Here is an 11,971-nt window from a genome sequence, read left to right on the forward strand (position 1 = left end):
GTGAAATCGTCCAAAAAGGATCGTTTTGAGGAAGTTATAAAATGTGTAGTAAGAGTGTGTTTTAATGAAAATTATGAGATGCTGTAGTTATGAAAATAGTTTGGCTAGGCTTAGGTAACAAAGAAATTGAGTGCTTTTCATTTTACGAGCCAAGGGGCAAAAGTGTAATTATGATAAAATTTTAGGGCAAAAACATAATTTTGCCAAAATATGATATTTGGACCACATTGAATAATATGACTAATAATTAGACTAAATGTGACATTATAGATCGAGGAAAATGAGGTTCGGACCTAGAACGGGGGAAGAACGAGGAATCGATGGTTAGGTCCCTTTTTGATAACCTTCGTATCGAGGTAAGTTCATGTGTAAATGATACTACCTTATGTTATGTTTTTTATATTTTGATATTGCATGAATTCTACATTTGTTTCTATGAAATTTATAAATGATGATTTTGAAGAAGTTCCGATGAATGAGAAATCCCGAATGAATCTTAGAGATGAATAGGGTACAAATGTCAAACAATAAGGTTGTTAAGATTCCGTATAAGACCATCTCCGGGATATGGCCTCGGTATGTGATTTTGTATAAGACCATGTCAGGGACATGACATTGATATGATATTTCATGTAAGACCATGCTGGGGATATGACATTGAAACGTTGTTATATGTATGAGATTTCCAAGTAACCCTTGGTATTCCAAATGATCCAATGGGTACGTTCAAAACGAGAAGGTATGTGACCATATTACGAGTGGTACAGGTATGTACGTATAACTCATGTGAAGTGAATTCGGTTTATGATGCATTATAGATAAGGATACGATCGAGTAAGATATGTATTTATACCATGATGGTTGGAGTGATTGGTAAAAGCATTATTGACTTAGTTATCATTATTTTATACTAAAACAGTTTTGGACAGCAGCAACAGTTCAACTTTGAAAATAAACCAAAAATAATATCAAGTGAGTTAGAAATTGAATAAAATATGGAATTAAGGATTATTGAGCCTAGTTTCACATGAAAAAGAATATCAAAATATGAGATATTTGAATTTTCGTGGACAGAGTCCGAATGTTTTTGGCATCCCCTATTCTAATTTGGGAAAATTATCAAAAATTGTAAAAAAAATAATTATGGGTTATAATTTATATGATTAGATTCCTTAATTAGTCTATCTTCAGAATAAACAAACGGGAACATCATTTGAATCCCGTATGAGGGGATAATTAACTTTTAGCGAAGAGGGGTCAGAGCTGTCAAATAGCAAAAAATGGGTAATTTTGAAGAATAAACTGTACTACTTGGCTATACCAAAAATTCTAAAAATTTTATTTTAGGAAATTATTTGAGTCTAGTTTCAGGGAAAATTAATGGATCTTAAATTGGAGCTCCCTAGTCCCAGATATAAATAATTTAGTGTCTATGACTCGAGTAGACAACTTGACTGGAATTTGAACAAATAGTGTGTGGCAGCCCAAAATTGACCCTAGTCGGAATGTGGTTTCGGGACCACAAAACCGAGGCATAAAAAATAATTAAAAATTTATTTTGATACCTATAATATGTGTGTGCTCATGTATGACATTTTATGATGATTGATTTAGTGTTATAAAGGTGAATTTCACTAGAAAGGACTTGTGTGAGAAAACTTAGAAATGAGATAGGCAAATGTTGAAGTGGCCTATTGATGCACACTAGGAAATGTTGTCCTTGAATGTCAAATTCCCCAAATTTGACTATAATGGCCGCCAAGGTGGGTATGATGGGCAAGGAAAACATGTTTCCAACATGTTTGGCTAGTGAGTTATGTAGGAAGTATTATAATAAAAATAAGCATAAAAAAATGAAAAAAAAAAGAGAAAGATGAGCTTGGATGCCCCTTGTTGCCGTGAGTAGAGGAAAAGAGAGGAGAAATTTTGTTCATCCATTTTCACTTCTTGGCGAAAATACTAAGGAAAAAGGGGAGGATTTTGCTTCATGCTTGGTTTAGAAGAGATCTAGAAGGAGATTTGGGTAAATTGCATCAAGATTAAGGTATGTATGAGGTTGTGTTGGGAGTTTCATGCATGTTTTGGTTGCTAACTTGATGTGCATGTTAGCCATGGCTCAAATCCTTGTTATGCCATGGAAATGGTATTTGGCCAAAGTTGTTATGGTGATAAAGCCATTGCATGCTAAGTGTGAAGCTTGATGATGATGCATGCAATGATGGATTGTCTACTCTTGAGTAAGATTTTGAGTTTTCTTTTGTGTTTAACCATGATTGAAGTTGAATGGAGCATGATTGTCATATTCGCCATGATGCATTCATGAGCATGGTTCATGCTTCTTGCATGTTAGTTAAAATTTGTATTTTGGATGGCTATGGACACCTTGAAATTCGCCATGCTCATATTGTATATATATGTTTGCACATGATGTTTTGGCTATGAAGTAAGTGATGAATATATTGGTTTAAAGAAGAAGATGTGGAAGAATGCTTGTGAAATTGCAAGCACAATTCGGCCTAGCACACATATAAGTGCTTGATGCTATATTATAAGTTTTGGGCCACAATGTGCAAAGCATTAACTAGTAAAATGCATGCTGTTTTTGTGAGGTATTAAGTGCAAAATTGACCTCAACATGTACATGAATATTCAGCCTTGGGTAGCCTATTGAAGGCCTTAGCTTTTCCTTGATGCTCAAATAAATTGTATTGAATTGCTTGATGTAGTATAAAATGTGCATGACCATTGTGTATTCAAGCTAAAGAGTGGCCATATGACCATTTAAACTCCTTGTCATATTCGCCATAAGCAAGCACAATGAGGTTTTAATAAATTGAATTTGTTTGAATTAGCTCAAGAGCTAAGAGGGCCACAATTGGACAAGGGAAGGAAAAGGTGATCGAATAGCCGAAAAAGCCGTTCGACAACATCCGAGGTAAGTCCTCAAGAAGTGACCTTACTTGAATTATGTGAGATGAAGTATGGATGTGTATGATTATTGATTTATGTGTGTATGAGAAATTGAATGATACCCGGCTAAGTCCCGAAGGCGAATATGCTTGTGAATATATGTGCGTTTGAGCCTTAGTAACGAAAATGAAATATGTATGTCCAATGATTATTGATGTATGTGTACATGAGAAATTGAATGATATCCGGCTAAGCCCAAGACAATTATGCTGGAAATTATATCCGGTTAAGACCAAGGCAATTGTGCTAGTGGCTACATCCGGCTAAGACCAAGGCATTCGTGCGAAGTCATTCTATCCGGCTAAGACCAAGGCATTTGTGCACGTGGTTATATCCGGTTATATTCAAGAATCTTGGGCTGGAGGTGAGTGTTGGTTGCTGTAATAAATTCAATTAGTACGCTCGAAAAGCCCAAAGAATAAGGTACGTTTATATGTGCATTGGAAAGTCGACATGTTTGAGCAACATTCGCTCAATCGACTAACAATTTCAGCTATTGAATTGATCGATACTTTGTGAAAGTATATAATGATGAAGTGTGAAGTAAGAATGACTATGTGAATGTGTATTAATGGAATGATGCATTTGGTTATGTGAATGTATTGCTTTAATTAAAGCTGATTATATTCCTTGAGACTTACTAAGCATAAAATGCTTACCCCGTTGCTTTGGCTCTCTGTTTTATAGATTTCGCCGATAGCAATCGGATTCGAGATCAATAAAGTCGAAGTCATCCACACTATCCACGCCTCTATTTTGGTATAAATTTTGGTTGAACTTTGAAATGGCATGTATAGGACTACCCTTGTTGGTTGAATATGTTGTGATGTATATATGTACGGCCATGCGAAAATGGCTCGTAAAAGTGAAGTATCGACTTAGACTAATTGTGGTTTGTATGTATATATTTGGTGTCATGATGTGGCTATGGCTTGGAAATGGGAATGTTGGTCATATGATCAGCCATTGGCATGGTTAAAATGATCATATATGAACCTATGTATGGCAAGACTAGTTGGTTCATGGAGACTACCAAATAGGTAAGACCTACCTTAAAAACAGATGCTGCCAGCTGCAGTGACGTGAATGTGAAAAATCACCAAAATTCGTAGGAATGGAATTAAATAGTGAATAAGCTATGTAAATGAACCTTGATGAGTCTATTTTCATATGAAAGCAACGAAAGGGTCATAGGAGTTACATGTTAAGAGATATTAAAGCTAATGTGAGACAGGGCCAGAACGGTTTCTGGGTTCCCTGTCGTAACTTTAAAAATTTACTATAAATTATCCAAAAATAATTAGGAGACATACCTTATATTTACAGATTCCATTTTGAGTCTAGTTTCATTAGAAACAAACGGCACCAGCATTAAAGCCCTGTACAGAGAAATATTCAAGTTATACCGCGCGAAGGTCAGAGCAGCCGATCCCTGTAACATGGGTGACTTTAACTAATAAACTGTACCAATTGGCCTGACCAAAAATTCTAGAAATAAATCCATGGATGGATATATGAGTCTAAATTCAGGGAAAATTTACAAAACCAGTTTCCGAGTTTTGAAACTCGAGATATGATTTTTAAGACGACGGTGACGCAGTTTTCCAGCCTGACTGGAAAAGTGGAAATTGGTGGGCAAAATATGTGAACTTGGCTTGTTAACCCCTCGTGTCCGACACCGGCGATGGTCTCGGGTTCGGGGTGTTACATAGTGGAATAATATGCAATTATAATTGCAATACCTTGAGAGCATGTTGTAAGAATTTGGTAAAAGCATATTAATAAAATTGCTTATTATTTTCATATGAACTTACTAAGCTTTATAGCTTACTCCACTCCCTTTCCTATCTCTTATAGTTCAATTTTGCTAGCTCAGGTTGGAGATCACTAGAGATGTCATCACACTATCAAGTTATCACATTGGGTAAAAACAGATGCAACCCTTTTAAGTTTATGACATGTATAGGGACTAAGTCACTCTGTGAATATGTCTTTAGAAGTTAGTCAAATGTATTGGCTTGTAAAGGTTAATAGATTGATGTTGTGGGTAGCCATGCAAATTTGCTTATATGGCTTGAATGGTCGTAAATCAAATTTTATATACATGTGCCAATGCTTTGAAGACGTGGATTTTATTGTAAGGCATGAATGCTTGAAGATTTAAATTAGATTTCTTGGCATGTTGATAACCATGTTAAAAATGGATAAATTGGAGGTAAACCAATTATATATATATTATATGTGTTTTGGTAAGTTTGGACTTGAATGAGAGAAATGTCATGTGCATGCATGTGTTGTTGTGAGGATGCATACAATTGCTCAATTAAGTATGTTATTTGTTATAGAGATGTATAAGTGCATGTGTACAACTATGGGTGGCAAATGGCTTGGAAAATAGCCTTGTATTTGTCCACACGGGTAGACACACAGGTGTGTGTCTAGGCCGTGTGTGAGACACGATCAGCCCCATGGGCATGTTGTTCAACCGTGTGTCCCCTACACCTCGAATCTGCAAGTCAATATACATGTTAGTAAACACGCAAGCAGAGACACAACTGTGTGTCTCAACCGTATGGAGAACACGGCCTTTGGGAACTAGTGTGTGCCCCTAATTTGTTGCTGACGTCAGAAACAAAATGTCAAAGTTTTTAGAAACAGGCTAAGACACAGGCGTGTCATAGTCGTGTGAGGGACATGGGCCATGGACACGGGCGTGTGTCAGGCCGTGTGAAAACCCCTATAGGTTCAAATTTAGCATTTAATTCACATGGGCTCAGGGCACGGGCGTGTGCCCTTATGCTTAGGCCGTGTGAACCACACAGGGGTGTTGCCTTTCCACACGGGCGTGTGCCCTGTTCCAAGCGACATTTTTCAAAGTTTTCAAAGGTGTTCGTGTAATAGCCCAAAATTGGGTCTAGTTGGAACAGAGGTTTCGGGACCACAAAATCTGAGATATAAATAATCATTTTATGATTATTTTGAGGTCTATGATATGATTGCATGATTGTGTGAAAATTTCGTGAAGAAATTCTATGCATAAAGTGCTTAATTCGAAGTTAGGGACTAAATTGAATAAGTTGCAAAACTTGCATTCTAGAAGTTTCTAGTATGAAATTGATTTGAAATATTAATTAGGAGGTCTTAAATAGGAATTTTCCCAATTTCTAAGTTATGGACAAAAATTGGACATGGATGGAATTTTTGGAAAGTTTAGTAGTAAGGGTATTTTGGTCATTTAGGGGTAAAATGAATTAAAATACAAAATTAAAAGCCAATTTTTCTCATCTTCTTCACCATGGACGTGTATACCAAGGGATACTCCATGGCTAGGGTTTTCAAGCTTCCCAAGCTCAATTGTAAGTCCGTTCTAACCCCGTTTTTCAAGTTCTTTACGTTTTTGGAGTCCCGGTAACTTGATTTAGCTTATGCTAGCAATAATTCAACCTAGGGTTCATATTTGGAAAAATACCCATAGGTAAAATTTGTGTATTCTGGTGTTTTATGATACAATATGAGGTTTTAAGTTATGTTAGACAACTTGTGCTACTCGGTTTTAAGTGAAAACGAGCAAAAGGGCTTAATCGGTAAAAATACCTAATAGTCATAAGTATATGTTAGAGTGAGAATTTGATGTTTCCATAGAAGGGAAAAGTGATCATCATGTCATATAACATAAGAATAAGGGATGAAGTTTAATTCCCGAGCCTAGGGGCAAAAGTGTAAATATGCAAAAGTTTAGGGGCAAAATTGTAATTTTTCCAAAGTTTGAGTTAAGGACTGTTTTGAATAGTATATTAATTAAATAAGTAAAATATGATGTTTTAGATCCCGGAAAACGAGATTTGAACCTAGAATGAGAGAAAAATCGAAAATTGGGAAAGTTGGTAAAATGGCCGTTTTAATATCAAGGTAAGTTCATATGTATAATAAGCATTAATTTATGCATGTTTCAATGTAAATTTGATATATTTACTATGATCTCCGAGGTGTTGAAAGTATGTAAGTTGGTATGATAATAATAGAACAATAATGTCAGTAATTTATATTTGAAAGTTAAATTTAGTGAATTAATTGAATTATGTTAAATTAAATGATTATGGTGCCAAGTTTATGAATTGATTTAAAAATATGTCTATGGTACATGAAGTGCATTGAATTATCATACATAAATGTGATTTCTATGATTATGGATATTATGGGAAATTGTAAGTTCATATGATTTTTAATAAGACAATGTGTAATTTAATTATATTGCGTTGATATTAAATGAGATGTAAGTTTATATGTAAGTAATACATCACTATTACTTGTATTATGATATTTTATAAAAATATTGGAAATATGTTTGTGGATAATTACTTGATTGGTGAAATTGTTGGAAAAGAGAGAGAAATCCCGGTTGAACCTTCGGAAAGATTGGATGATACAGATGGTATGTAGCTAGGTCACATGTATAGTGCTGAGTGCATATCATGTGTATAAGAGAGCCACAAGACATTATGATGTAGCTAGGTTGCATGGGTGATACTATGTGTACACCATGTAGACAAGAGAGCTACGGGATATATGTAGCTAGGTCACATGCGTGGTTCCAAGTGAAGGACACCATGTAGACAAGAGAGCTACGAGATAAACTGGCTAGGTCACATGGGTGGTACTAAGTGTTCACCATGTGTACAAGAGAGCCGAACTATATGATGGGTGGAGCTATGTGCTGAAACCACCAAGTATCGAGGATTGATCCGAAGTGTTCAACGGGAGACTCTCTATGTATTGCTTTGTGAGTTTTGTGATGAATAAGTGCAGGAACTTGGTTATGTGAATGATGTGTTCATTAAGTGACCAAGATGTGGTAAGGTTATAAACAAGTAAGTTATACATGAGGATGATTTTATGGTGACCTTGTGATCATGGGCCTATACTTGTGATGTATGAAATGTGGTGATATATGGTCGTAAATGCCGTACACCTTTATATTGGACTGAACTCAGCGATAATAAGATTCATGGTGTGGATTTGATAAAAGAGAACAAAAAGTAAAAGTGATCCGAGAAAGTTTGAAAACAGCTTCTGATCATCGAAATTATATGCATACTTGAAATGAAAAGACATTGAATTTGAGATTGGAGACAAAGTGTTTTTGAAAGTCTCATCGTGGAAGAAAGTACTCTAATTTGGTAGAAAAGGCAAATTGAGTCCAAGGTTCGTTGGGCCATATGAGATTATTAAGCGTATCGGGCCGGTTGTATATAGATTGTTGTTGCCACCTAAGTTAGAAAAGATTCACAATGTATTTCATGTATCAATGCTTCGACGATATAGATCTCAGATTGAGATTTTGTTTGATATGACCTGCGACGAAGAACCGATCTGTATCCTGGCTCGTGAGGTTAAAGATTTGTGAAATAAGAAAATTCCATTAGTTAAAGTGATGTGGTATCAACACGGTGTTGAAGAGGCTATGTGGGAGCCCGAAGATTTTATAAGATAGGAATATCCAAATCTGTTCAATGGTAAGATATTCGGGGACGAAAATCCCTAAGGGGGAGAATTGTAATAGTCCGATTAGACACTAGTCAGAATAGTTGTTTTGAGACCACAAATCTGAGTCAGAGAAATATTTAAATATTATTTTTATGCTTATAATATGTGAATTGACATGGGGAGAGTTGTGACAGCCCAAAAGTGACCCTAGTCGGAATGTGGTTTCGGTACCACAAAACCGAGGCATAAAAATAATTTAAAATTTATTTTGATGCCTATAATATGTGTGTGCTCATGTGTGACAATTTTTGGTGATTGATTTAGTGTTATAAATGTGAATTTCACTAGAAAGGGCCTAGTAGTAAACTTTGAAAGTACGATAGGGAATTGTGTGATGACTAAGTAAAGCATGCATGCAAAACAATGGACTTGCATGTCAAATATCCCCCTTTTTACAAGTGATGGCCGGCCATGACAAAGAAATATGGGCTAAACATGTCATGAAACATGTTTTGTTGGCCATTAGGGAGAAATAATAAACAAATAAGCATGGGTAAGAAAAGAATGAAAAAAAAATGTGTGTGAGAGTGTAACATTCCCCCATTGCCGTGTAACTAAGAAAGAAAAACAAAAAAATTGTTCATCTTTTCCCCTCCTTCCTTTGGCCGAAATTCCTAAGAGGAAGAAGAGATTTTTGCTTCATTTCCTTTGCTTAGAAGAGATCTAGAAGGAGATTTGGCTAAACTTGCATCAAGATTAAGGTATGTATGAGGTTGTGTCATGAGATTCATGCATGTTTTAGTTGCTAACTTGATGTTCATGTTAGCCATGGTTCAAATCCTTGTTATGCCATGGAAATGGTGTTTGGCCAAGGTTGTTATTGGGTTAAAGCCATTGCATGCTAAATGTGAAGCTTGTTAATGATGCATGCAATGATGGATTGACTACTCTTGAAACTTCTTTGTAGCAATCTTAAGTAAGACATTGAGTTTTTTTTTTTGTTTAACCATGACCGAAGTTGAAAGGGGCATGATTGTGATGTATTCGGCCATGATGCATTCATGAGCATGGTTTATGCTTCTTGCATGTTAGTTAAAATTTGTGTTTTGGATGTTATGGACACCTTGAAATTCGGCCTTACACCTATATGTGTATATATGTTTGCACATGATATTTTGATTATGAAGAAAGTGATAAATATGTTTGTTTAGAGAAGAAATTTGTTGAAGAATGTTGTGAAATTTGCATGTACATTCGGCCTAGTACATGTATAGTGTGAAAAACCTTGAAATTATTTTTGATTTTGTGTATTTTTGACCATGTATAATCGGTCACATGAGTAATTTGAGCACTTGATGTTATGTTAAAATTCTTGAGCTTAAATATATGGATGTATGTATATGTGGCCATATAATGGCGTTTTGGTTCAAAGGTTGAATGATAAATTATAATAAAGTTAGATGATATGAGATGCCGAATGTGATTGACTAGTAAACATTATTGATAGAAATATTGAATACTTCTACTTGTATTCGTTAAGCTCAAGAGCAAAAGGGAGCTAAATCCGATAAAGGGAAGGAAAAAGTGATCGAATAGCCGTTGAAGCCGTTCGACAACATCCGAGGTAAGTCCTCAAGAAATGACCCTACTCGAATTATGTGAAATGAAATATGGATGTGTAATGATTATTGATTTATGTGTGTATGAGTATTTGAATGATACCGGCTAAGTCCCAAGGCGATTATGCTAGTGATATGTTTGTGTTTGAGCCTTAGTAACGAAAATGAAACATGGATGTGTAATGATTATTGATGTATGTGTGTGCATGAGCAATTGAATGATATCCGGCTAAGTCCCAAGACATTTATGCTAGTAATTATATCCGAGTTAAGACCAAGGCAATTGTGCTAGTGACTACATCCGGGCTAAGACCCGAAGGCATTCGTGCAAGTTGTTAAATCCGGGCTAAGACCCGAAGGCATTCGTGCAAGTTGTTAAATCCGGGCTAATACCCGATGGCATTTCTGCAAGTCGTTCTATCCGGGCTAAGACTCGAAGGCATTCATGCATGTGGTTATATCCGGTTGTATTCCGAAGAAGCTTGGGCTGGAGGTGAGCGTTGGTTGCTGTAATAAATTTAATTAGTACGCTCGAAAAGCCCAAAGGATAAGGTATGTTTATATGTGCATTGGAGAAGTCGATATGTTTGAGTAACATTCGCTCAATCGACTAACGAGTTTTCAGCTATTGAATTGGTTGATATCTTGTGAAAGTATATAATGATGAAGTGTGAAGTAAGTATGATTATGTAAATGTGTATTAATGAAATGATTCATTTGGCTATGTGAATGTAATGCTTTAGTTAAAGCTGATTTTATTGCTTGAGACTTACTAAGCATAAAAATGCTTACCCCGTTGCTTTGGCTCTCTGTTTTATAGATTTTGCTCGTTAGCGATCGGATTCGGGATCATTAAAGTCGAAGTCATCTACACTATCAAAGCCTCCATTTTGGTATAATTTTGGTTGAACCTTGAAATGGCATGTATAGGACTACCCTATTGTTGAAGGCCATGTACCTTTCGGTTTTGTGTAAACTTGGATAGCCATGCGAAAATGGCTTATATACGTTTTTGGTATGATACTATAATCGTTGTATGTTGATCATTATGGGGTATAGAATTGTTTTGAGAAGATTAGCAATTGGAATGGTTAATCATGATCACACTTTGTGCTATGTATGCAAAGAGGGGCAATTGAATCGTGGAAATCATGAAATAGGTAAAGGTTACCTTGAAAACAGATGCTGGCAGCAGCAGTGGTGTGGTTTTGAAAAATCACAAAATTTGTAGGAATGGTATTAAATAGTGAATAAGTTATTTAAATGAACCTTGATGAGTCTACTTTCATATGGAAGAAACGAAATGCTCATAGGAGTTACTTGTTAAGAGATATTAAAGTTATCGTGCGACAGGGCCAGAACGGTTTCTGGGTCCCCTGTCGCGACTTTAAAAATTTACTATAAATTATCCAGAAAGAATTAGAAGTCATGCCTTATATTTGCAGATTCCATTTTGAGTCTAGTTTCATTAGAAACAAATGGCACCAGTATTAAAGCCCTGTACAGAGAGATATTCAAGTTGTAACGCGCGAAGGTCAGAGCAGTCGATCCCTGTAACATGGGTGACTTTTACTAATAAACTGTACCAATTGGCCCGACCAAAAATTCTAGAAATAAATCCATGGATGGATATATGAGTCTAAATTCAGGGAAAATTTACGGAATCAGTTTCCGAGTTTTGAAACTCGAGATATGATTTTTAAGGCGACAGTGACGCAGATTTCCAGCCTGTCTGGAAATGACAAATTGGTGGGTGCAATATGTGGATTTGGCTCGTTAACCCCTCGTGTCTGACACCGGCGATGGTCTCGGGTTTGGGGTGTTACAGTGAAAATTTCATGTGAAAATTTTATCATTTGTGTGCTTAATTTGTAAAAAGGACCTAATCGCGTATATCG

The 11,971-nt window shown here is 36.0% G+C and overlaps 1 long non-coding RNA gene across 1 annotated transcript; it reads left to right on the forward strand.

Moving 5' to 3' along the window:
• The first annotated feature begins 9,992 nt into the window (after positions 1-9,992).
• On the forward strand, positions 9,993-11,177 carry LOC128286560 (uncharacterized). The gene is made up of 2 exons (XR_008277167.1): positions 9,993-10,078; positions 10,894-11,177. It is a non-coding gene; the product is annotated as an uncharacterized LOC128286560 (long non-coding RNA).
• Positions 11,178-11,971: the final 794 nt, after the last annotated feature.

Source organism: Gossypium arboreum, chromosome 13, assembly GCF_025698485.1.
Source record: "Gossypium arboreum isolate Shixiya-1 chromosome 13, ASM2569848v2, whole genome shotgun sequence".
Lineage (NCBI taxonomy): Eukaryota > Viridiplantae > Streptophyta > Magnoliopsida > Malvales > Malvaceae > Gossypium > Gossypium arboreum.